The 22,061-nt window shown below is 41.5% G+C and overlaps 1 protein-coding gene across 1 annotated transcript in view; it reads right to left on the bottom strand.

Annotated features, from left to right (window-relative positions):
- MPP7 (membrane protein, palmitoylated 7 (MAGUK p55 subfamily member 7)) overlaps positions 1–14,889 on the bottom strand; it is a 238,906-nt gene extending 224,017 nt beyond the window's left edge. Inside the window, exons 1-3 of the mRNA XM_011949216.1 lie at positions 14,753–14,889; positions 12,875–12,898; positions 3,066–3,072 (exon numbers count right to left, since the gene is read on the bottom strand). The gene's annotated coding sequence lies outside the window, so the exon portion shown is untranslated. The remainder of the gene's footprint in view (positions 1–3,065; positions 3,073–12,874; positions 12,899–14,752) is intronic.
- Positions 14,890–22,061: the final 7,172 nt, after the last annotated feature.

Genomic DNA, 22,061 nt, shown 5'->3' with positions numbered 1-22,061 from the left:
CAGAAAAGGAATACTCAACCTGTATAAAATGTGATAAACATGGTAAAAGAAAAGTAGATAATACTATTTTGAAAGAATAATGAGCCAGGCACAGTGGCTCCCACCTGTAATTCCAGCACTTTGGGAGGCTGAGGCAGGTGGATCACTTGAGGTCAGGAGTTTGAGACGAGCCTGGACAATATGGCAAAACTCCATCTCTACCAAAAACACAAAAATTAGCTGGGCATAGTGGGTGCATGCCTGTAATCCCAACTATTCAGGCAGCTAAGGTGGGAGGATAGCTGGGACCTGGGAAGTCAAGGCTGCAGTGATCAGTGAAGTACCACTGTACTCCGGCCTGGGTGACAGAGCAAAACCCTGTCTCAAAAAAATAAAATTAAAATTAAATTAAATAAATGAAGAAGAATGAATGTGAGTAGAGAGGAGGCATACTCTATATTGGGTAAAAGGTGAAGTTTCTCTAAGGAGGTGCAGTTAAGCTCAGCCCTGAATCACTGTGGGGCAGGGAACCGCCAAGTGAGAGGCAAGGGCATCCGGCAGAAGGTACAACAACCCAGGCTGGGAAGAAGGAAAGAGCCCAATATGTTCTAAAGAAGGTGCGGCTGGAACAAAATGAGCCGGAGAAATTCTGATAAAACAAAGAAAGAACTGTAGGCAAGGGTTACATCATAGAGTACCTTGTAAGCCACTTTAAATCTGAATTTTAACTTTTACATTTTTAAAAACCATTTTTATTATAAAGACAATTGGGGGCCAGGCGCGGTGGCTGAGGCCTGTAATCCCAGCATTTTGGGAGGCCAAGGCTGGCAGATCACTTGAGGTAAGGAGTTCGAGACCAGCCTGGTCAACATGGCGAAACCCCATCTCTACTAAAAATACAAAAATTACCCAGGCATGGTGGTGCATGCCTGTAATCACAGCTGCTCAGGAGGCTGAGGCAGAAGAATCGTTTGAACACGAGAGGCAGTGATTGCAGTGAGCCAAGAACGTACCACTGCACTCCAGCCACGATGACAGAGTGAGACTCTATTTCAAAAAAAAAAAGACAGTTGTAGAAAATGGGGGGCTAATATTATAGACTCATGAAACTACTCTTCCTTCAGGAATACTCATGACAAGCAGATCCACCTGTAATTACATACACCTTTTACTCAAAAGTAAGGACTTTCTTTTCCCATAACTATTTCTACTTCCTTAAACATTTTGATTACTTATGACTGAAGCCATGGATTCGGTGTGATATAAATACTTTACCTTTCTAAAACCCTGCTCATCTGACTGATGTAGAACCTTTGGGAGAGGCAGGTGAGGCACGTGCCCTGCTATCCTAACCGCATTGCTCCAGCAAAGAATACAAAAGGGAAACAAATTAGCTCATTCAATGCCATAGCCTCAATGCCTAGACACTGATGACAACAGCGAATGCTCAACAAATTGTGGCCGATTTTAACTGAATTCTCTTCTAATCTAGTCCAACCTTGTGTAAGCATAAATTGGGTAGTGATTATGTTCCCAAACTCTTCAACTATTGCCATAAAAAAGCCAATCCAGGCCGGGCGCGGTGGCTCACGCCCGTGATCCCAGCACTTTGGGAGGCCTAGGCGGGTGGATCACCAGGTCAGGAGATCGAGACCATCCTGGCTGACATGGCGAAACCCCGTCTCTACTAAAAATATTTTTAAAAATTAGCCAGGCGTGGTAGCGGACGCCTGTAGTCCCAGCTACTCGGGAGGCTGAGGCAGGAGAATGGCGTGAACCCGGGAGGCGGAGCTTGCAGTGAGCCCAGATGGTGCCGCTGTACTCCAGTCCGGGCGACAGAGCGAGACTCCGTCTCAAAAAAAAAAAAAAGCCAATTCATCATCATTCTAAAGTAAATCTCCACCAACATTAAATCTTCAATTAGCCAGAGAACTTCATCTTCACAGTTTGAATATTTGTTTTTATATTTTTCTTTTTTTTTTTAAGAGACGAGATCTTGCTCTGTCACCCAGGCTGGAGTGCAGTGGCATGATCAAAGCTCACTGCAGCCTCCAACTCCTGGCCTCAAGTGTTCTTCCCAGGTCAGTCTCCCAAGTAGCTGGAACTAGAGGCACGCACCACCACACCCAGCTAATTTTTTTAAAAAATTTTTTAGAGATGGGGTTTCACAATGTTGTCTAGGCTGGTCTCTAATTCCTGGCCTCAAGTGATCCTCTTGCCTCAGCCTCCCAAGTACAACGTTTGAATATTTTAAACATAAAATTAATAAGTAGTACTTCAAAGTACATACGATTAGATCATTGTCCTTCAAACTTTGATGAACAGATAGCGCTTAAGATCAGGGTATTCTGCAAAGACAGGATATTAGGACAGAAAAAGACCTGAGTTGGAGTTAGGGAATGTAGAGTCTAGACCTGGTTTTATTGGTTCTCTTAGTAATAGCAACATGGCCGCAGCCAGTCCAAGAATCCCCTAGGCCTCTGGGTGTTCCATCTACGAAGCTTCATCGATGAACCAGATGATTCCCAAGACCCCATTACAGCTTCACATGCAATGACTTGTAGGCTGGTTAAATGCCACGAGACTGAGAAGGCAAGTTAAAAGAGTGGCGAGCTTCAAGGATGAAGAGGTGTTTGACACAGTCCTTGAGGAATGGGAAGATTTCCACAGGCATGAAGCTAAGGTCAAGGCAAATCTCAGCAGAGAGAATTGTTGACTATGCTTTCATTCAGCAAAACATCACAGTCGTTCTCCTCTAATGCCCAGTACATTGACATGGTTATAATCACAATACACAGCAGCCCAGCAGTTTAGAAGCTTTAAATCATGTTTAAAACTATTGTTTTCATTGGAGGGGAGGTAGAAGGAAGTCAGAGCAGGGGCACCCACCTGTAGTCCCAGTTTCTTGGCAGGCAGAGGCAGGAGGATCACTTGAGTGCAGGAGTTCGAGACCAGCCAGGGCAACATAACAAGACTATCTTTTTAAAAAAAGAAAAAAGAAAAAAAAAGTGGCAGGGGAGGAGGGGAGCTGGGGAGGGCATGCAACCTACATCTGGTGCTGGGTGGAGAGAGGCATGTGTGCATACTTCAGTTCTATCTACACGGCCTGTTCAATGTCAATGTCCTCTGTCCTCTTAAACATGCAGTAGGAAATGAAAGTAAAATATTTATTGTTAAAAATGCATGAAAATATGAAAATGTCTTTGGGGAACTTATTAAATCAGAGTTCATCAGAAACCTCTGGCTGTAATCTTGGGCTGCCGTCTTTGAGGAGTCTTGAAGCCTGAGAGCTCTTTCTGAAGACCACGGTTCTTTGAAATAGCGTATGTTGCCTTTCCTCCACGGACATTAAATGATGTTGGGGTCTCTCAGTGGGACTGCCCCAGCCATTTGTTTTTTGGACTTTTTAGTACAATAGTAAGCTAAATAAGCAGCTGGTGGTGTCCACTGACCCAGACCCATAAAAATGACAGGCAGAACTGTTTTACCTTGTCATGACCTGCAACTGCTGTGTTTTAATTTTTTAAAGAATTCTATCAATCGAAATGGTCTGTGTGCATAATTCAAAACAACACAAGAGGTCCCAAATATGGCTTCTAGGCAAAAGGAAGTTAGGCAAAATTTGCAATGTATCTTTCCATCTTTGCAGATGTGCTGCCTATCTTTTTGGAAGGAACAGAGAAACCAGAGGAATATTTTATTTAAAGTCAGACAACCGTCACACACTCTGAAAAACATTTGTTTTACTTCAGAAGAAAAAATATTAAGTGATGGGGCCACAGGATTTATAACACCATCACAGGATTTCTGGAGTATTAGCCATCGCAACACCTACTAATATCACACCAGCTAAAGATTCAGCAAAAGTTTGTTGGTATCCAATCAAATACGATATAAGGACACTGTTCTCTTGCTAATCTGGCTTGATGCAGGGGCATAATTTGAAATAACTTGTCTAATGTATGACCTGCAGATCCTTCAGGCACTCCTCCCTAAATATTGCTTCTTTCAAGCAACACTTTCATAAATTGTGAAAGGTAGGGAGCCCCTGTTTGTACTCCCTGGGAAATGTCTGGAGAGTACCTATTTGAAATTCATAGGTATATAGACAGATCCAGCTGCCTTAACATGCAGTCTAAGGGCAGTTAAGACTCTTCTGTGAGGCCAAGAGCGGTGGCTCACGCCTGTAATCCCAGCACTTTGGAAGGCTGAGGCGGCAGGTGCATCACGAGGTCAGGAGATCAAGACTATGCTGGCTAACAGGGTGAAACACTGTCTCTACTAAAAATACAAAAAATTAGCCAAGCGTGGTGGCACATGCCTGTAGTCCCAGCTACTCAGGACGGTGAGGCAGAATCACTTGAACCTGGGGGCAGAGGTTGCAGTGAGCCGAGATCATGCCACTGCACTCCAGCCTGTGCAACAGAGGGAGACTCCGTCTCACAAAAAAACAAGCAAAAAAAAAAAAAAAAAGATTCTGGGGCACTTACAAGGATGCATATTTGAATAAATAGCCAGTTTACTGCAGCTTCTGAAAAGCTGAAGAAGACAAGGTCAATATTCTCCTCTGAAAATGAGGCCGACTAATGAATGATCAAGACCCAACATTCCAGTCCATATAGTTTGGCCATGAACATCTGAGCCTGAAAAATACCTGAGGTAAGACTATTCACACACCTTCAGCCAAACTAAAACACACTTCTAGATTCGTGACTTAGATCAGTGTTTCCTCCTGTTACATAAAACCAGGGAAAATTATTTGTAAAATATAGACCAAAATGTGCTATTTACACAGGTGTGTCCAATTTGTGAAAATTCGTCAAGCTCTACACTTAAATGTGCACTTTTTGGCATGCATTTTACTTTTAATAGTTTTACTTACATCTGTACACATATTGTGTGTGCATATATAGTTATAGCCATAAGTATATAAAATAATAAATAGAAGTTATTCATTAAGGTATTGACAGACCCTCAAATAATGAAAAGAAGGGCTTTTCATTGGGGCTTTTCATTTAAAGGCTAGAAACATCTTCTAGAAAGTAATTTCATTCCAGTAGCAATTGCTAATGAAAAATCAACAGATATAGTTAATGACTCAGTCAACTGGATTTCACCTTTTCATTAACTGAGTTTTCACAAAGATTTGCTTGGATCTTAATTTTATATACACTCTTACTTTTTAAAAAAAAGTATATAAACTCTTAGTTTAAAAAACAAAAGAAATGGAACAGGAGGGGAAAAGTATATGTGGATACTGATGCCTGGAGATGTTGGAGTCACTTTTTAAATTTAATACACTTATTTATTAAGTCTTACTCGCCTGTTACTACTTCCTATGAAGAATAACCATTTTATTATAGACCAAGTAAAACAACTCAATTTGTTTTTTTTTGTTTTGTTTTGTTTTTTGAGATGGAGTCTCACTCTGTCACCCAGGCTGGAGTGTAGTGGCACGATTTCGGCTCACTGCAACTTACGCTCCCAGGTTCAAGCAATTCTCCTGCCTCAGCCTCCCCAGTAGCTGGGATTACAGGCACACACCACCACGCTGGGCTAATTTTTTGTGTCTTTAGTAGAGACGGGGTTTCACCATGTTGGCCAGGCTGGTCTCGAACTCCTAACCTCAAGTGATCCACCCACCTTGGCTTCCCAAATTTCTGGGATTACAGGTGTGAGCCACCACGTCCGGCCCCAAAATGTTATTTTAAACCATAAACAGTATTAGCCAGTATTAACAGTTCAAAAGCAATCTGGAATCATCTAAAAGAGACTGCAAGTCAATGTGCCCTAAATTAACCAGGAAGTCTTTTCCATGTCTTGTGGTACAATTATGAAAGATTTCTATCTAGAAAAAGAACACAACCTAAAAATGATCAAAGGCATTCAGATCAAGGTATTTTGTCAAGATTTCCTAGGTGTCCTCTTTATTGGTGCCTTTACAAGATAAGGAGAGACAGACATAAGCAATTGCTCAGCGTAGCCTCTCCTACAGAAGAGTTACCTCCATGAACTGAGAACACTCTACCCACTCTTACATTCCAGTTCACTCACCCACATCTACCTTCATGCTTAAGAGAAGCATTCAGAGACTATAAAAGTAAGGAATTTAAGTCTTCTGCTACTTTAAGGCAAATTGCATCAAGAGGGCTATCACAAAATGCAAACATGATGAAAGAATTTCCTCTTCTTTGCAAAATGCAGTTATTCTGCATTGACAATGTCAAGTTCTGCATTCACTAGACCTCCCAGATTTTTATTCTTATCCCCGTACAAATAATCAAAGCTGCATATATCTCAGAATGTTGATTAGAAAATACTACAAGCTGGGCATGGTGCTGCACACCTGTAGTCCCAGCTACTCAGGAGGCTGAGTTGAAAGGATCGCTTGAGCCCAGGAGTTTGATTCCAGCCTGGGTAACACAGATACCATCTCTAAAACAAAACAAACAAAACAAAGGTTGGGCATGGTGGTTCATGCCTATAATCCCAGCACTTTGGGAGGCCAAGGCAGGCAGATTGCTTGAGTCCAGGGGTTAGAGACCATCATGAAACCCATCTCTGTAAAATAAATTTCTTTTCTTTTTTTTTTTTTTTGAGACGGAGTCTCACTCTGTCACCCAGGCTGGAGTACAGTGGTGTAATCTCAGCTCACTGCAAGCTCTGCCTCCCAGGTTCATGCCATTCTCCTGCCTCAGCCTCCCAAGTAGCTGGGACTATAGAGCCAGCCACCACGCCCGGCTAATTTTCTGTATTTTTAGTACAGATGGGGTTTCACCGTAGCCAGAATGGTCTCGATCTCCTGACCTCGTCATCTGCCCGCCTTGGCCTCCCAAAGTGCTGGGATTACAGGTGTGAGCCACCATGCCCAGCCAAAATTTGTTTTAAATACATTTATAGTTACCAAGGCTCCCTAAACTCTGCCCATATTCTTCAACAATCAAAAGAATTTCACACAACATTTTCACAGAAACAAAATAAATAATATAGTTTCATAAAATTTACCAATTTTCTGATAGCCCTCTAATACATTAGAAGAGTCTTTGATTCCCAGAACTAACAAAACAAATGAAAAAGATTTATAGGGCAATCATATCCATCCACCTACTGTTTACACAGTGCCTACACTACACAGACTAAAGTATAGCACAGTTTCAAATCCTGAGGAGGAGGCTGCCTGGATGACTTCCTCTCTACTTCCTGCTACAGAAAGGTGGAAAAACCTAAATCTGAAAATAAACTATCTTCATCACCATCCCTTCCTAGTTTTTTTAATATGCCATCAATTTCACAAATAATGAGCAAAAATAAGCTACTCTTATTATATGACTTTTTAGTCATATTTAATTTGCTTTAGTTCAATTTTATCCTTAGATTCCAAGGTCTCAAGATCGAAACTAGACAGTATTCATCTTTGTATCTGCCCAGAGCTTAACACAGTACGTTCATGTGCTATAATCAGAATTCAATACATCTTGATGAAATCGACTTAAATGCCCATAGTCCAGATTTAGTAAAAGGCATTGTTGAACTTGAAAATGTTGCCACTAAAGAACAAGAAATTTGGCTGCAGTTATCACCTTTAAGCTGACATCTCTGGTTCTCTGTGCCTAAGCTAGACCCACCATATAACCAAGTGTCACCTTCACTTAATGTGTAGGCATCTCAAACACAACATGTTTGAAAATGAACATGTCTTTCCACTACCTCCCCAAGACCTGCCCTTCTGCCAGCATATCCTCTTCTCCATGAATGGCATGACCGTCTACCTAGATGCCCAAGGCAGAAATCTTAGACATACTGTTGAGTCCTATCTCTCCCTTACCTCTTACATCCAATAATCACTGTGTCCTGTCACCTTCCTAATATTTCTTTTTTTTTTTTTTCTTTGAGACAGGGTCTCACTCTGTCACCCAGGCTGGAGTGCAATGGCACGATCTCCGTTCACTGCAACCTGCAACCTCCGCCTCCTGGGCTCAAGCAATTCTCCTGCCTCAGCCTTCCGAGTACCTGGGATTACAGGCGTGCACCACCATGCCTGGCTAATTTTTATATTTTTAGTAAAGATGGGGCTTCACGGTGTTGGCCAGGCTGGTCTTAAACTCCTGACCTCAAGTGATCCACCTGCCTCGGCCTCCCAAAATGCTGGGATTACAGACTTGAGCCACCACGCCCGATCCCTTCCTAATATTTCTTGAATCAGTCTTCTTCCCTACATCTGCATTACCACCAACATGCCAGTCCAAGCCACTATTCTCAAACACCTGAACAACCCCCCAACCAGTCTTACTACAGATCCATTATTGTATGTCTCCAACTCACCAGTTACACAGCAATTTTAAAGAGCAATCTTTAAAGTAAAAAATTGTAGATATGTGTGTACTCGTGCAGAAACCTTATCTATCTCATAATTATGATACCTCTTGGAGAACCTAGCACACAGTAGGTCTGCAATAAAGATGAATACTCATCCATCCACTTGATCAAAAAGGCTGTCACAGGCTTTTTTTTTTTTTTTTTTTTTGGAGGCAGAGTCTTGCTCTCTTGCCCAGGCTGGAGTGCAGTGGCATGATCTCAGCTCACTGCAAACTCCACCTCCCGGGTTCAAGCGATTCTCCTGCCTCAGCCTCCCAAGTAGCTGGGATTACAGGCGCCTAATTTTTGTATTTTTAGTAGAGATGGGGTTTCACCATATTGGCCAGGCTGGTCTTGAACTCCTGACCTCAGGTGATCCACCCACCACAGTCTCCCAGAGTGCTGGGATTACAGGCATGAGCCACCACACCCGGCCTTGTCACATGCTTTTTACAACAAGCATAAACATTACCAAGTAGCAAGATGTTGTGAAGACATTAATAAATATTTAGCATTGGTTAGGCTACCAAAGTAATCTAAAATAGTCCGGCCCAGATGGGATTTACAGCTGAGATGAGAAATAGCTTCTATATACAAGGTAGCAAACAAACAAGATGATATTACATAAAGACAAACAGAACACTATATCACTGTAAGAGTCTTTGAGTTGGATTACCAAAGGATGAATAGAATGTAAACAAAACGGAAGACACTAGAGATGAAAAACTATGGAGGCATCCACTCACGGGTGCGTTTGTTTCCAGGAGCGCACGTCATGCACGCCTAGGTTTGATATGAAGGGAGAGGAATCAAAGGACAAAGTCACTGATCTGATCACAGAACAGGTTTATGTTTGGAAAACTTTAAAGCTGAATATTTTGAGAGAAGCACAATTTGAAGAACAACGGGATCTGGGTAAAGAGATTAAGACTCGATAGGATTAGGAATAATAGATAGCCCTATTGTTTGACTGTGCCAGCTATAGGACTTGACACATACTCTCTGATTTAAAAACCTACTACAAGGCCAGGTGTGGCGGCTCTTGCCTATAATCCCAGCACTTTGGGAGGCCAAAGCAGGAAGATCACTTGAGCCCAGGAGTTTGAAACCAGTGTGGACAACATAGTAAGATGTTGCCTTTACAAAAAAAAAAAAATTTCATTAGCCTGGTTTGGTGACACCCGTCTGGGCTCCCAGCTACTCAGGAGGCTGAGGATAGCTTGAGCCTGGGAGGTCAAGGCTGCAGTAAGCCGTGATAGTGTCACTGTACTTCTACCTGGGAGACATAGCAAGATCCTGTCTCCAAATAAATAAATCCTACTACAACCCTATCATCTAAATACTATTACTACTGTCTCAGTTTACTTATGAGGGAACTGTGTCCAATCTTTTGGCTTTCCTGGGCCACACTGGAAGAATTGTCTTCAGCCACACATAAAGTACACTAACACTAATGATAGCTGATGAGCAAAAAATAATAATAACAATAATAAATTTAAATAAATAAATAAATATTTTAAAAAATCAAAATTACAAAAACATTTTAAGAAAGTTTAGGAATTTGTGTTGGGCCACATTCAAAGCCGTCCTGGGCTGCATACGGCCCATGGGCCGCAGGTTGGATAGGCTTGATTTACAACATATTTAAGGTCATACAGTTGGCAGAACTGGGGTTTGAATATAGCAACCTCAGAGCCTTTACAGGTCCACAAAGCAGTCCTCTGCAAAAATGATGGTATGCAAGGAATGCTTTAAAACCTAATAACAGGGTGTGGGGTAAACTGAAGGCTGCATATATACTCAGCAAAGCAGCAGCTGTAGTAATCTAGGTCAGAAGTGAGCATAATTAGACTAGAATGATAGTGATGAGATTAGAATACGAGAGATTAGTGTGCAAGAGAATGTTCAAGGGGAAAAGAGCAGGCCTGAAAGTGAAAAATTACGAGGTGTTGGGATTCCAAGGTAAGTCCACAGTTCCGAATCTTAGATAGAAAAAGAATAATGGTACCCTAAACAGAAAAGGAGTCCATGAAAAAGTGGACCTATTTTTCCATTTTTGGTCTTTTGAGTGAGATGAAGAGCTATCCACGTGAAATTGTCCAACAGGCTGCCGGGGCAATGAGACCAAAGCTTGGTTAGAAGAACACGGCCAGATTAATATTATAAATACCAATTTTATATCCGTGCATATTTCTTAAACCAAAGAGAATATTGTCTTAATATAGAAAACTAACACTGTTACCAAAAAAAGAAAAATAAAACTTTTAATAGCATAACACTTTCCCACACAATAACAAGTTCCCAAAGTGGCCCTAGCAACAGCACATCTATGTATGTTAGTACAAGTCAAAAACTCCCTGCCACCTACTCAAGTCCTTTGCAAACGATTCCACACCCACTGCTTTATCTTCGCAGCCTCTTTTTGGAACACAAAATATTGAGACAGCCTGCTAAAATGCATATGGAAGTTTCCACCAAACATGAGACTTTCAACTTACTGGGGCTATCCATTTTTAAATTTCTAATCAATTTAAGGCATACAAACAAAGATTTTTAGGAAATGTTAGAGGTACTGATGGATTTACATGACCAACCAGGTACTTAAAGACACCTGCAGACACTACAAAAAACTAAAATGTCATCAGGTCTGTATATCATCATGGGTAGATATTGCCAAAATAGATAGATTTTTAAAAGCAAGTAACAGAATGAAACACACAGTATATCATTTATGTTAATGAACATGTAATACCGTATAGGTCCTTAAGGAAATATCCATATATAGTAAATTTAGAAAATGATAAAAGGATATATATAAATTCATATTAACTACTTCTGGGAAGAGAGGGAAATAAAACTGGAGAGGGGAACAAAGTATATTTCAAACGTTATCCACAACATTTCATTTATTCCATTTTTTTTAAATCTGAAAAAAAGAAAAAAAAACACCAAAATGTTAACATCTGTTAATGGAGGTAAAGGTCATTTATTGTGTTCTCTTTGCCATTCATTATTTCTGAAATGTTACCCAAATTAAAAAAAGAAGGAAAGAAAAGGATCCATATCTCTTGCCTAATGAAAATGTCACATGAAACATATCTGACATATTCTGCCTGAATAACTCCAGGGTGAACAGGGTGAAGCAAGCAGTCAATTTCTATTTTGGACTCAACGTATTTCTTGAAATAGAAATGGCATAATTAGCAGATCTAAATACTGGTTTGATTTCCCAGAGTGAATCTACAGGGTGGGCCTGAGCTACAGGCAAGTTCTCCAGTGGCAGCAACTAGGCAAGGGCACTAAGCCTCAGTTATCTCCTAAGGAAGCTAAGAGGAAGATTCAGAAGGAAGAAGCTACTGAAAGTTCTCCCAAATAAATCCAATGTCATCCTTCCCAACCCTAATTCTCCCTGTTCCCTTTCCAAGTCCTTCCTCAAGTCACCAATAGAGACGTTCTGCAAGTTAGCGGATCCTTTTCTTTCTAAGAGGTGAATCTCTAGTTGGTCTTTTGGGTTTGTCATTGGCTCACTATGGAAATACACAGCGTGCTCTTTAAGAACTCCGGCCAGGTGCAGTGGCTTAGCCTGTAATCCCATCACTTTGGGAGGCCGAGGCAGGTGGATCACCTGAGGTCAGGATGGCGAAACCCCATCTCTACTAAAATACAAAAATTAGCTGGGCATGCCGGGCACTGTAGTTCACGCCTGAATCCCAGCACTTCGGGAGGCCGAGACGGGCAGATCACGAGGTCAGGAGATTGAGACCATCCTGGCTAACACGGTGAAACCCTGTCTCTACTAAAAAAAAAAAAAATACAAAAAAAAAAACAAATTAGCCAGGCGTGGTGGCGGGCGCCTGTAGTTCCAGCTACTTGGGAGGCTGAGGCAGGAGAATAGCATGAACCCGGAAGGCGGAGCTTGCAGTGAGCCGAGATCGCGCCACTGCACTCCAGCCTGGGCGACAGAGCGAGACTTCTTCTCAAAAAAAAAAAAATCAGCTGGGCATGGTGGCACATGCCTATAATCCCGACAACTCAGGAGGCTGAGGCAGTAGAATTACTTGAACCCGGGAGGCAGAGGTTGCAGTGAGCCGAGATTGTGCCACTGCACTCCAGCCTGGGTGACAGAGCGAGACTGTCTCAAAAAAAAAAAGAAAAAGAACTTCATGCATTCTCTCAATATCACTTATTCCGCACAGGCATCAGGGATGTAAGTTTAAGGACAAAACCCCTACCCTCAAAGACATGTCTATTAATTTTTCTTCCACTCAATTTCTTAGTCTTAAAATGTTCCCACCATCAAACCCAAGAAAAATCAAGTCTAAACTGTGGCTAAATGATCCCTTAGAATTATCATGACTGTCATGAGCCAAGGTAAGAACTTGATGTGTGAGACGAGGCTATCTGAACAGGACAACCACTTAGGAAGGTCTGTTCCTCCCTAATGCGCCCAAGCCACCACTGGTAAACCAGGACAATGAGCCATTACAGAGAACAAGGAGGAATGCATGCTCACTCATATTTGACTACACTTCTTACCAGCCAGCAACTGCCAAGACTGCTATACCTAAGAGGACAAAAATAAAGGGAACATTACTGTGTACCTGCTCTAGAATTTTTAGGAACAATACAACATAAAGAAATTATACAGTCGCTCCTCTGTATATGGGGAAGAATAGTTCTAGGACCTCCCCCTGATACCAAAATCTACTGATGCTCAAGTCCCTGATATAAAATAACCCAGTGTTTGCAAATAACCTGTGCATATCCTCCTGCACACTTTAAATCATCTCTACATTACTTACAATACCTAACATAATGTAAATGCTATGTAAATCCTTGTTATATTGTTTTGGGAATCATGACAGGATAAAAGTCTGAACATGCTCTATACAGAAACAACCATTCATTTTTTTATAATATTTTTGATCTGCAGTTTGTTGAATTCTGATGCAGAACCCACACATACAGGGGGCAGATGATATAGTGATATCATACGCAGTCCAAATTTCAGGAACAGAATTCCTTTTAACAGGGCTTAGGCATAAAAAAAAAATTGGTGTGATTTCTAGTACTTGACTCCAGATTAATAAATAGCAACAGAATAATAAAGTTTCCCAGAATCCAGACTCCTAAAGGCAGGCTAGGGCGCAGCCTAGAGAAGGTGCAACAGCCAAGACCCTGATCATCTCAGACCCTGGGAAAGCACAGACCCAACAAAGGTCACGTACGACATCCACATAACAGGGTCAAAACCATCCCACGAGAGACAAATGGGCATGTGCCTGACAAAGCAATACAGGGTGCCAATTCAGACAAAAAGAGAAAGAAAACTGCATGCCTTGAACACATTCCTGTGTCTGACTAGAGTGGAGGGTATGTAAAAGAAAAACAACAGTAATGGAAAATACCATATACAGGCCTCAATACAATAGGCTTTGAAAGGCAAACTGAGTAATTTAGGCTCAGTGTGGTAGAGTAGATCCAAAGAATAAATGGTCATTTATTTTTCTTTCTTTTTTGAGACAGGGTCTCATTCTGTTACTGTGGCTGGAATGCAGTGGCACAATCTCTGCTCACTGCAACCTCCGCTTCCCAGGTTCAAGCAATTCTCCTGCCTCAGCCCCTCGAGTAGCTGGGATTACAGGCACACACCACTACATCTGGCTAATTCTTGTATTTTTAGTAGAGACAGGGTTTTGCCACATTGGCCAGGCTGGTCTCAAACTCCTGACCTCAAGTGATCCGCCCACCTCGGCCTCCCAAAGTGCTGAGATTACAGGCATGAACCACTGTGCCTGGCCTAATGGTCATTTCTAAAAAGGAAGATGACTTCTGTACCCACACACACAATGACGAGGTAATTAATATCTGCTCAAAGAAGGTAGCAGCAGTAACTCACAAAGAGGAATGATAACACGAGATGCTATGAGTAGGAAGAGATGACAATACCAGGTTATTGACCAGATAGCAGAGATGGAAAAAAATAAGTAAATAGCTTTTTTAGGGTATTCACCAACAATACTGTTAATTAATAATGAATAGCAACCAGCATTTACTGACCTTTGGTATGTGCCAGGCACTGCACTAAATACTTCTGTGTTATCGGATTTAATTCTCACTACCAACTTTTGTAGTAGGTACTCTAATTAGCCTGTTTCAGTTAAGAAAATGAAGGTTTGGAGAGAATAAATAACTTGTCTAAATTCATAAAACCAGCAATAAGCAGGGCTGGAATTTGGAAGCCAACATGTTAATTTTACAGTCCATATTCTTAACCATCAGGACATATGGCCCTAACATTTTCAGTTGCATGCCAAGGGTAATGTACACCAATTAAGCAAGGAAGAGAGCTGTGGAAACCAGCGTTCCAGGACACTGGAATGCTGCAAGTACAGTCATTGTTAAGAAGATAACTCACCCTTCTTTCTCTTCACAATGAGGCTTTTGGCCTTGAAGAAGCTAAATTTCGTTCAAAGCCTAGGAGAACTTGCTGTTTATGAACATTCCTGTAAAAGGAAGTGCACAGGTGGTTCCTGTTAGTTCCATTGGCACTGTGATGTAATCTCTGACATTATCACAGGCAGCTGTGTGCCTCATAGGCCACCAAGGGGCCAGAGAAAAGTACATCTCAGTATATTGTCTCTTTTCCAGCGAATGTGGCTGCCCGCTTCCAGGATGGTTCAGCACCCTTGGCTAATAAAATAGGAAACTGAGCCTCAACTACAGTGGATGTGGGAATGTTCTCTTCCTACCAATTTGTGTACCACTTAAAAATGCTTACAGCTGGCTTTGGAGGAAGAGCGGTCAAAATCAAATGTACTCACTCTGAGACATTCAAATATCCAGGATATAAGCCACTGAGCAACTGCAAATTTGCTACAGCAAATTAGGGCTCAGGTGGATTCACTGAACTGGAGCTCATTAAAGCCACAGGCAGTTTAGAAGCCACTCAGACAGAAATGATAGCTGAAACCAAGACAATGGGTAAATGCACAATTGGGGTGGTGGGGGTGAGTAAGTGGGTCAAGGACTGAAGTCACTCCCACAATTAAAGGACAGGAGCATAAAGAAAACCAGTGGCAGAAACCAAGAAGAAACCAGAAATGGAAGAACTAAGCTCCCCATCTCCAGTCATCAAATCTTCTCCCGTACACTGTTCAGATCTGTGTTAAATCCAGCCCTGCCCCACCACCCGTTACTCCTCAGTTCGACCCCTCGCTATTGCCTGCCTGTTCTGGGTCAGAGAACTCCTCCACTACAGCAACACAGTGAATTAACTGAACTCCATACATGATTATGACATGACTGTAAAGTTCTATAGCCTGTGTCTCAACCTGACGGTGTGTGGACAGGGGTAGGCATTAAAAAAAGATACCGTTTTCTGGTGTGTCAATTGCACACAGTGGAAAGTGACTTTTAATCTTGTACATGAAACATAAAATTTCATAACAATTTCATGCCTGCAGTGGGCTACTTTTCAATATGCCCCAGCCTTCTCCTGGGAAGAAGTGCACGTTGGTGGAGTAACTTAAGGCACTGGCCAAAACAGGTGAGACTTGTGCTTATCCAAATTATGTGAAGGAGCCAAAGAAAGAAAGAAGATGCACAAAGGGGAGGAAATTTCCAATATGAATTCAAATACCACAGTTCTCACGCATTCGTCTCTGATGTATAGGAGAATGGGTAACCTGGGTTTGAATCCTGGCTCTACCAGTTCCTAGTTATATGACCCCAAACCAAAGGCAAATTACCTAACTTCTCCCTGACTCCATTCTTCTATTTGTAAATGGAAATGGAATACTCAAAGGGCTGAATTAAGCATGGACATCTAGGGAGGGTTTCCATAGCACAGCACCTGGCATACTGTAAAGAACCAAGAAATGATAGCTCTTATCTGTAAACACCAAGTTTGTACCACTCTATTAAAGCATTCCAAAGCTTTTTTTTTTTTTTTTTTTGAGACAGAGTCTCACTCTTCCACCCAGGTTGGAGTGCAGTGGTACAATCTCAGCTCACTGCAGCCTCTGCCTCCTGGGTTCAAGCAATTCTCCTGCCTCAGCCTCCCAAGTAGCTGGGATTATAGGCGCCCGCCACCATGCCCAGCTAATTTTTGTATTTTTAGTAGAAACGAGGTTTCCCCATGTTGACCAGGCTGGTCTGGAATTCCTGACCTCAAGTGATTCACCCACCTCGGCCTCCCAAAGTGCTGGGATTACAGGCGTGAGCTACCACACCCAGCCCCCAAAGCTTTTTTCAGTCCAAAATTGTTATTAGACAGGAAAATGTCTATTTTGATAAGCAGCCTTGCCATATCATTCACAGCCTGTCCCAAAGGATACTTTTAGCTCTATATGCAAAAATAAGAGTAAATTTAAATACCCAGTTTCTGACCCATCTGGAAATTGGAAGCACCCAGGGTAACAGAAGCCAAGTCAAAATCACTTTAGTTAACATTTATTAAGTGTAAGACACTGAACTGAAAACAACAGAACTGATCTTGGTGGTGAGATTAATAGTCGGTATGAACACCAATGATTAAGTAAAGTACTTTACTGAGGATACTGCTCTGAAATGCACATGAGAGGAAGCACACAGGAAAAACCAGTGTCACCAAGATCCCTGCTGATCAAGGACAGCTGTTAACTGGTTCCCAGGAGGAGTACACAAATGTACACAGACATTTATATAATCTTTTGTTGTCTAGGCACCAAGTCTTGTGTATTCAGCAATCACTCAAATCATGAGAAGGAATTCAGGGAGGGAGGAGCAGCTTAAAAACAGGTCTGGCCTGAAGCAGGAAGACCTGTTTCAAGTCACAGGCAGCATTAGCAGGAAGAAGCCAATGAAAAGTCTGCAGCTGAAGACTGAAGAAAGTTGCCTTCCCCTCCTTTCTCCTCTCACCCTAATTCTCATCTGACTGCTACCTCTACATGATAGGTTTCACTGATTGCTTCTATTTTTTCCAAAGAAAACTTCATCTTATTGTCTATCAGTCATTTCTCAAAATTACGAATTTTAAAGAGGGGGGAATATTGGAGTAAATAGAACTTTTGCTTGTCATTCCACCCACGGAATGATTGCAACAAATCAATGTAATAAGAAGAGAGGTCAACTTTTCATTTACTCTATTATACTACAAGAACCCTGAAGGCAAGGATGCTTTACACATTTTTGAATCTGATCTCAGAATACAACATAAGATACATAAAAGGATAATGACATGCAATGAATACATCATTCTAAAAACAAGAACAAGTGTTTTAATTTTTTTGAATTCCCATTTAACAGCTCCAAGATGTTTCAGCCATTATCTTTTTATTTCAAGTGAATTAAGCTACTTTCAGAATATAACAAAAGGACTTTTCTATTAATAGTTTCCTTTAGATTTGCTTCTAAAAACTAGGCAATTTAGCTTGGTGTTTCCAACAAAAATGCTGTAAAGACCAATTTAATTTACACATCCTGAACAGTCCTGTTCTATAATCTAAGGGACTAGCTCAGAATATTGAAAACTGATGTTAAAAACGAAAACAAAAAAGAATCAGGGATTTAACCTACCTACCTTTTCTTTTTTTGAGATGGAGTTTCACTCTTATTGCCCAGGCTGGAGTGCAATGGCACAATCTTGGCTCACTGCAACCTCCACCTCCCGGGTTCAAGTGATTCTCCTGCCTCAGCTGCCTGAGTAACTGGGATTACAGGCAACACGCCATCACACCCAGCTAATTTTGTATTTTTAGTAGAGACAGGGTTTCTCCGTGTTGGTCAGGCTGGTCTCAAACTCCCGACCTCAGGTGATCCGCCCACCTTGGCCTCCCAAAGTGCTAGGATTACAGGCATGAACCACCATGCCCAGCCAACCTACCTTTTCTGTACTAACTAGATCTCAAAGAGTTGATGAGGGAAAGTTTCTCTTCATAAAAATATTCTAATAACTAAAACAGGAAAACAATAAAAATATCACCATTTTGCAAACCCTGATAAAATAACGGATCTAGGCAATGGTTATCAATGGTCATGAATACTACAAAAAGCGAGACAACCAACATTACCTGACTGGCGTGAGAAGTACAGGCCACCACCTACGAAGCAGTTTTGCCAAAAAATAGAAACTGAATCAAATCAAGATCTGATTACTATTTGCAGGAATTAAAACAACAAAAGAGCACTTTATACTATTCATTAAATAAAAAGCATTACAACAGGTGGTAGCCTGTTTTGTTTTTTTTTTAATTATGATAACCAAACAAGTACATCTTGATAAATGAACATAACATTTCTTCATGTTCTCTTTGTGATTATCTTCATCTTAAAAGATGAGGAAAGTCCATCAAGTGTAAGCATGTTTATGGATGTATTTATTTATTGTGATAAGACAAAATGTACAACTTTGTACAAGTCAGGAGTTGCCTATCTCAAAAATATTTTCTTTCACCAAGCAAGGTGGCTCATGCCTGTAATCCCAGCACTTTGGAAGGCCAAGATGGGCGGATCACAAGGTCAGGAGATCGAGACCATCCTGGCTAACACAGTGAAACTTCATCTCTACTAAAAATACCCAAAAAATTAGTTGGGCCTTGTGGCGGGCGCCTGTGGTCCCAGGTACTCAGGAGGCTGAGGCAGGAGAATGGCGTGAACCCGGGAGGCGGAGCTTGCAGTGAGCCGAGATCGCACCACTGCCCTCCAGCCTGGGTGACAGAGTGAGACTCTCATCTCAAAAAACAAAAAAAATTATTTCCTAGCGTTACTAAACTTCCTTCCACTTGGAAAACTACAGCACAGCTGAGCCAAGAAGTAACTGGTCCCTGCTTTTAAAACAACAGCTTGAGGAGTAATAAGCAAAGAAGAAGCTGGATGCCGTTGAGTGACCTCAGAGGAGACAGATCACTGTGAGGAGCCCACTTTCAACTGAACTGGCACCAGCTGTTCTCAAAGTGCTCCAAGACACACTGGGGGTCCTCAGGCACCTTTCAGGACGTCCATGACATCAAAACTATCATTATAATAATGCAAACAGGTCATTCACAACTTTCATAGGCTGACAGGAAGCACTGATGATCAAAGCCAGGGTGTGTAAATTTTTTTTTTTTACACACCTTAAACACATTTTTGCTGGCCCCTTAGCACGAATCAAGGCAGTGGCACCACCAGTATAGGTCCTCATAACCACTGTGAACTCACATTGGAAAAAAAAGGATGGTTTCCTATAAAAATATCCTTGATGAAACAGTGAACATTAGCAATTGCATGACATCTCAACCTCTGAGTATGTGCCTTTTCCACCTTTTTAATATTCTTTGTGCTGAATTAGGAAAGTTCACACGAAGGAGCTATGCAGCATACTGAAGTATGGAGGTTGTCTCAAGGAAAAGAATTTATGCCAACTGTTTGATCAGCAAGCTGAACTAGCAGCTTTTGTTTATAGAATATCATTTTTACATGAAATAAAAACTGAAAGTATTAGAATTGAAAGTTGGGTATCTAGCAAACACTTTCTCAAATGCAATTTATATATCCATTAGAAAAAAATACATTTGTCGAAATCAGCAGTCATCTCTTGAAAAGTCTTCTTCCCCTCCAGCTTTATTGAGATATAATTGGTATACAAAAACCTGCATATAATCAATGTATAGAATTTGGTGAGTTTGGACAAATGTATACACTCCTGTATTTGGTATTATAAAATGTGCTAACATTGAATTCCATGAGCCAATAGTTTCCAAATCATACATTAGTAAGAAAGATCCAAAATGAAAGAAGGACCAATGGATTTAAATACAACAAAGTGAGAAATGTTTACTGATATGGCTTCAGATTCCACACTGCAAATAAACTTTAATGTATGTAACATTTACCATCTCCACAATCCAGGTGATAAACACGTCCATCACCTCCAAAGTGTCCTCGTGTTTTATTTTTATTTTGTGTGTGTTAAAAACACTTAACATGAGATCTACCCTCTACAAATTTTTAAGGACACAATACCGTCTTATTAACTGTCTGCATATTGGGAAAGCTGTCACACTCTTGGTGGCAGATACAATTTTTCTAAGTATGTAATTTTTGTTTGAAGGCTTGACTTTTATCATTGGCAACAAATACATCAGTTATTTTTTTTTTAATCCAACTGGGGTTGGATTTTCTTCACATATTCCAACCAAACAACAAATCACAACAGATTGAATGCAGAAGCAGTTATGAGAATCCAGCTGCTTCTACGAAACCAGACATTATAGAGAACTGCAAAAATGTAAAACACCACTCTTCCCCTAAACTCTCTTTGTAAAGGTATTTTTCATACAGAAGTGTTATTTGTGTTCATATACAAAAAGGATATTATGTTTTGATTTTTGGTTTTTATGAGACAGGGTTTCACTCTGTCACTCAAGCTGGAGTGCAGTGGTGTGATCACAGTCTTTGAGGTCCTTAATAATTGTTAAGAGCATGAAGCGGTACTGAAACAAGTCTGAAAACTGCAGCTCCAAGAATATGGAGCCGAGGTCAAGGCTGTGCTTGTGCAAGTGAGCTTTCAGGAATTACCTTATTCTTTGAATTCCTGTTTGAACAAACACTAAAAGTTGGAAGCTCAGTAGAGCCCAATGTCAGGCCTAGTGCACCAAGAACCACCAGCCACAGCCATCCTGAGAAAGGGCCTTATGAGTAGAATATTTTGTATTAGGCTCGGGGGTGAGGTTATAAGACCTCAGGTTGGGGAAGTCAGCAGCACTTTTTCCTTCTTAGCTCAGCACATACCTCATTCTTGAGATTTTGCTCTCAAAAATAGCTAACCGGCCAGGCATGGTGGCTCACACCTGTAATCCCAGCACTTTGGGAGGCCGAGGTGGGCGGATCATTTGAGGTCAAGAGTTCAAGACCAGCCTGGCCAACATGGTGAAACTTCATCTCTACCAAAAATACAAAAAAATTAGCCAAGTGTGGTGACACGCACTTGTAGTCCCAGCTACTCAGGTGGCTGAGGCAGGAGAATCGCTTGAACCCAGGAGGCGGAGGTTGCAGTGAGCCAAGACCATGCCACTGTACTCCAGCCTGGGCAACAGAGCCAGACTCCATCTCAAAAAAAAAAGCTAACCATATCAGTCCAGACTAGCAGACTGGTAGATTAAGGAAGCTGAGGTGAACTGTTTCCCGTGCCCTTCCTCCTCTGGTTAACTCAAGAAATATCAAAAACAGCCATCCCAACCAACAGAAATCTCTGCCTTTTTAACAGACTGGTAAACTCTTCAGTACCAGACTTACCACAAGTCACTTAAACCTTAAGAACTGGGGCCAGAAGTGCAGTCTCAGCTCTCAAACATTTTTTTCTGTGCTTAAGAGATATGTAGCCAAGAGCTCACAAATACAGTGTCTATGGTGAGTGAGCCACTATGGAGACTTTGCCCTTGGATCTGAGTGAAACAGCAAGATTCTGAGCAATATGACAGCATCCACCTGAACCCACCCTGGGCTTTGGATGGAGAAATGGAGAAAAGGTTTTAGGGGCAGGGGCAAGAGCAGGGAAGTCACTACAGTAAGCCACACAACAAATAATGATTTGCTTCCTCCCACAAAGGCCAAAACATTGATTTCCTCCCCCCACCTTTGAGACAGAGTCTCACGCTGTCACCCAGGCTGGAGTGTAGTGGCACAATCTCGGCTCACTGCAATCTCCGCCTCCCTGGCTCAAGCAAAGCTCCCATCTTAGCCACCCAAGTAGCTGGGACCACAGG

This window comes from Colobus angolensis, unplaced genomic scaffold, assembly GCF_000951035.1.
Source record: "Colobus angolensis palliatus isolate OR3802 unplaced genomic scaffold, Cang.pa_1.0 Scaffold293, whole genome shotgun sequence".
NCBI lineage: Eukaryota > Metazoa > Chordata > Mammalia > Primates > Cercopithecidae > Colobus > Colobus angolensis.
Note: the sequence above shows the minus strand (reverse complement) of the source record. Positions and strands in the feature narration are given on the sequence as shown.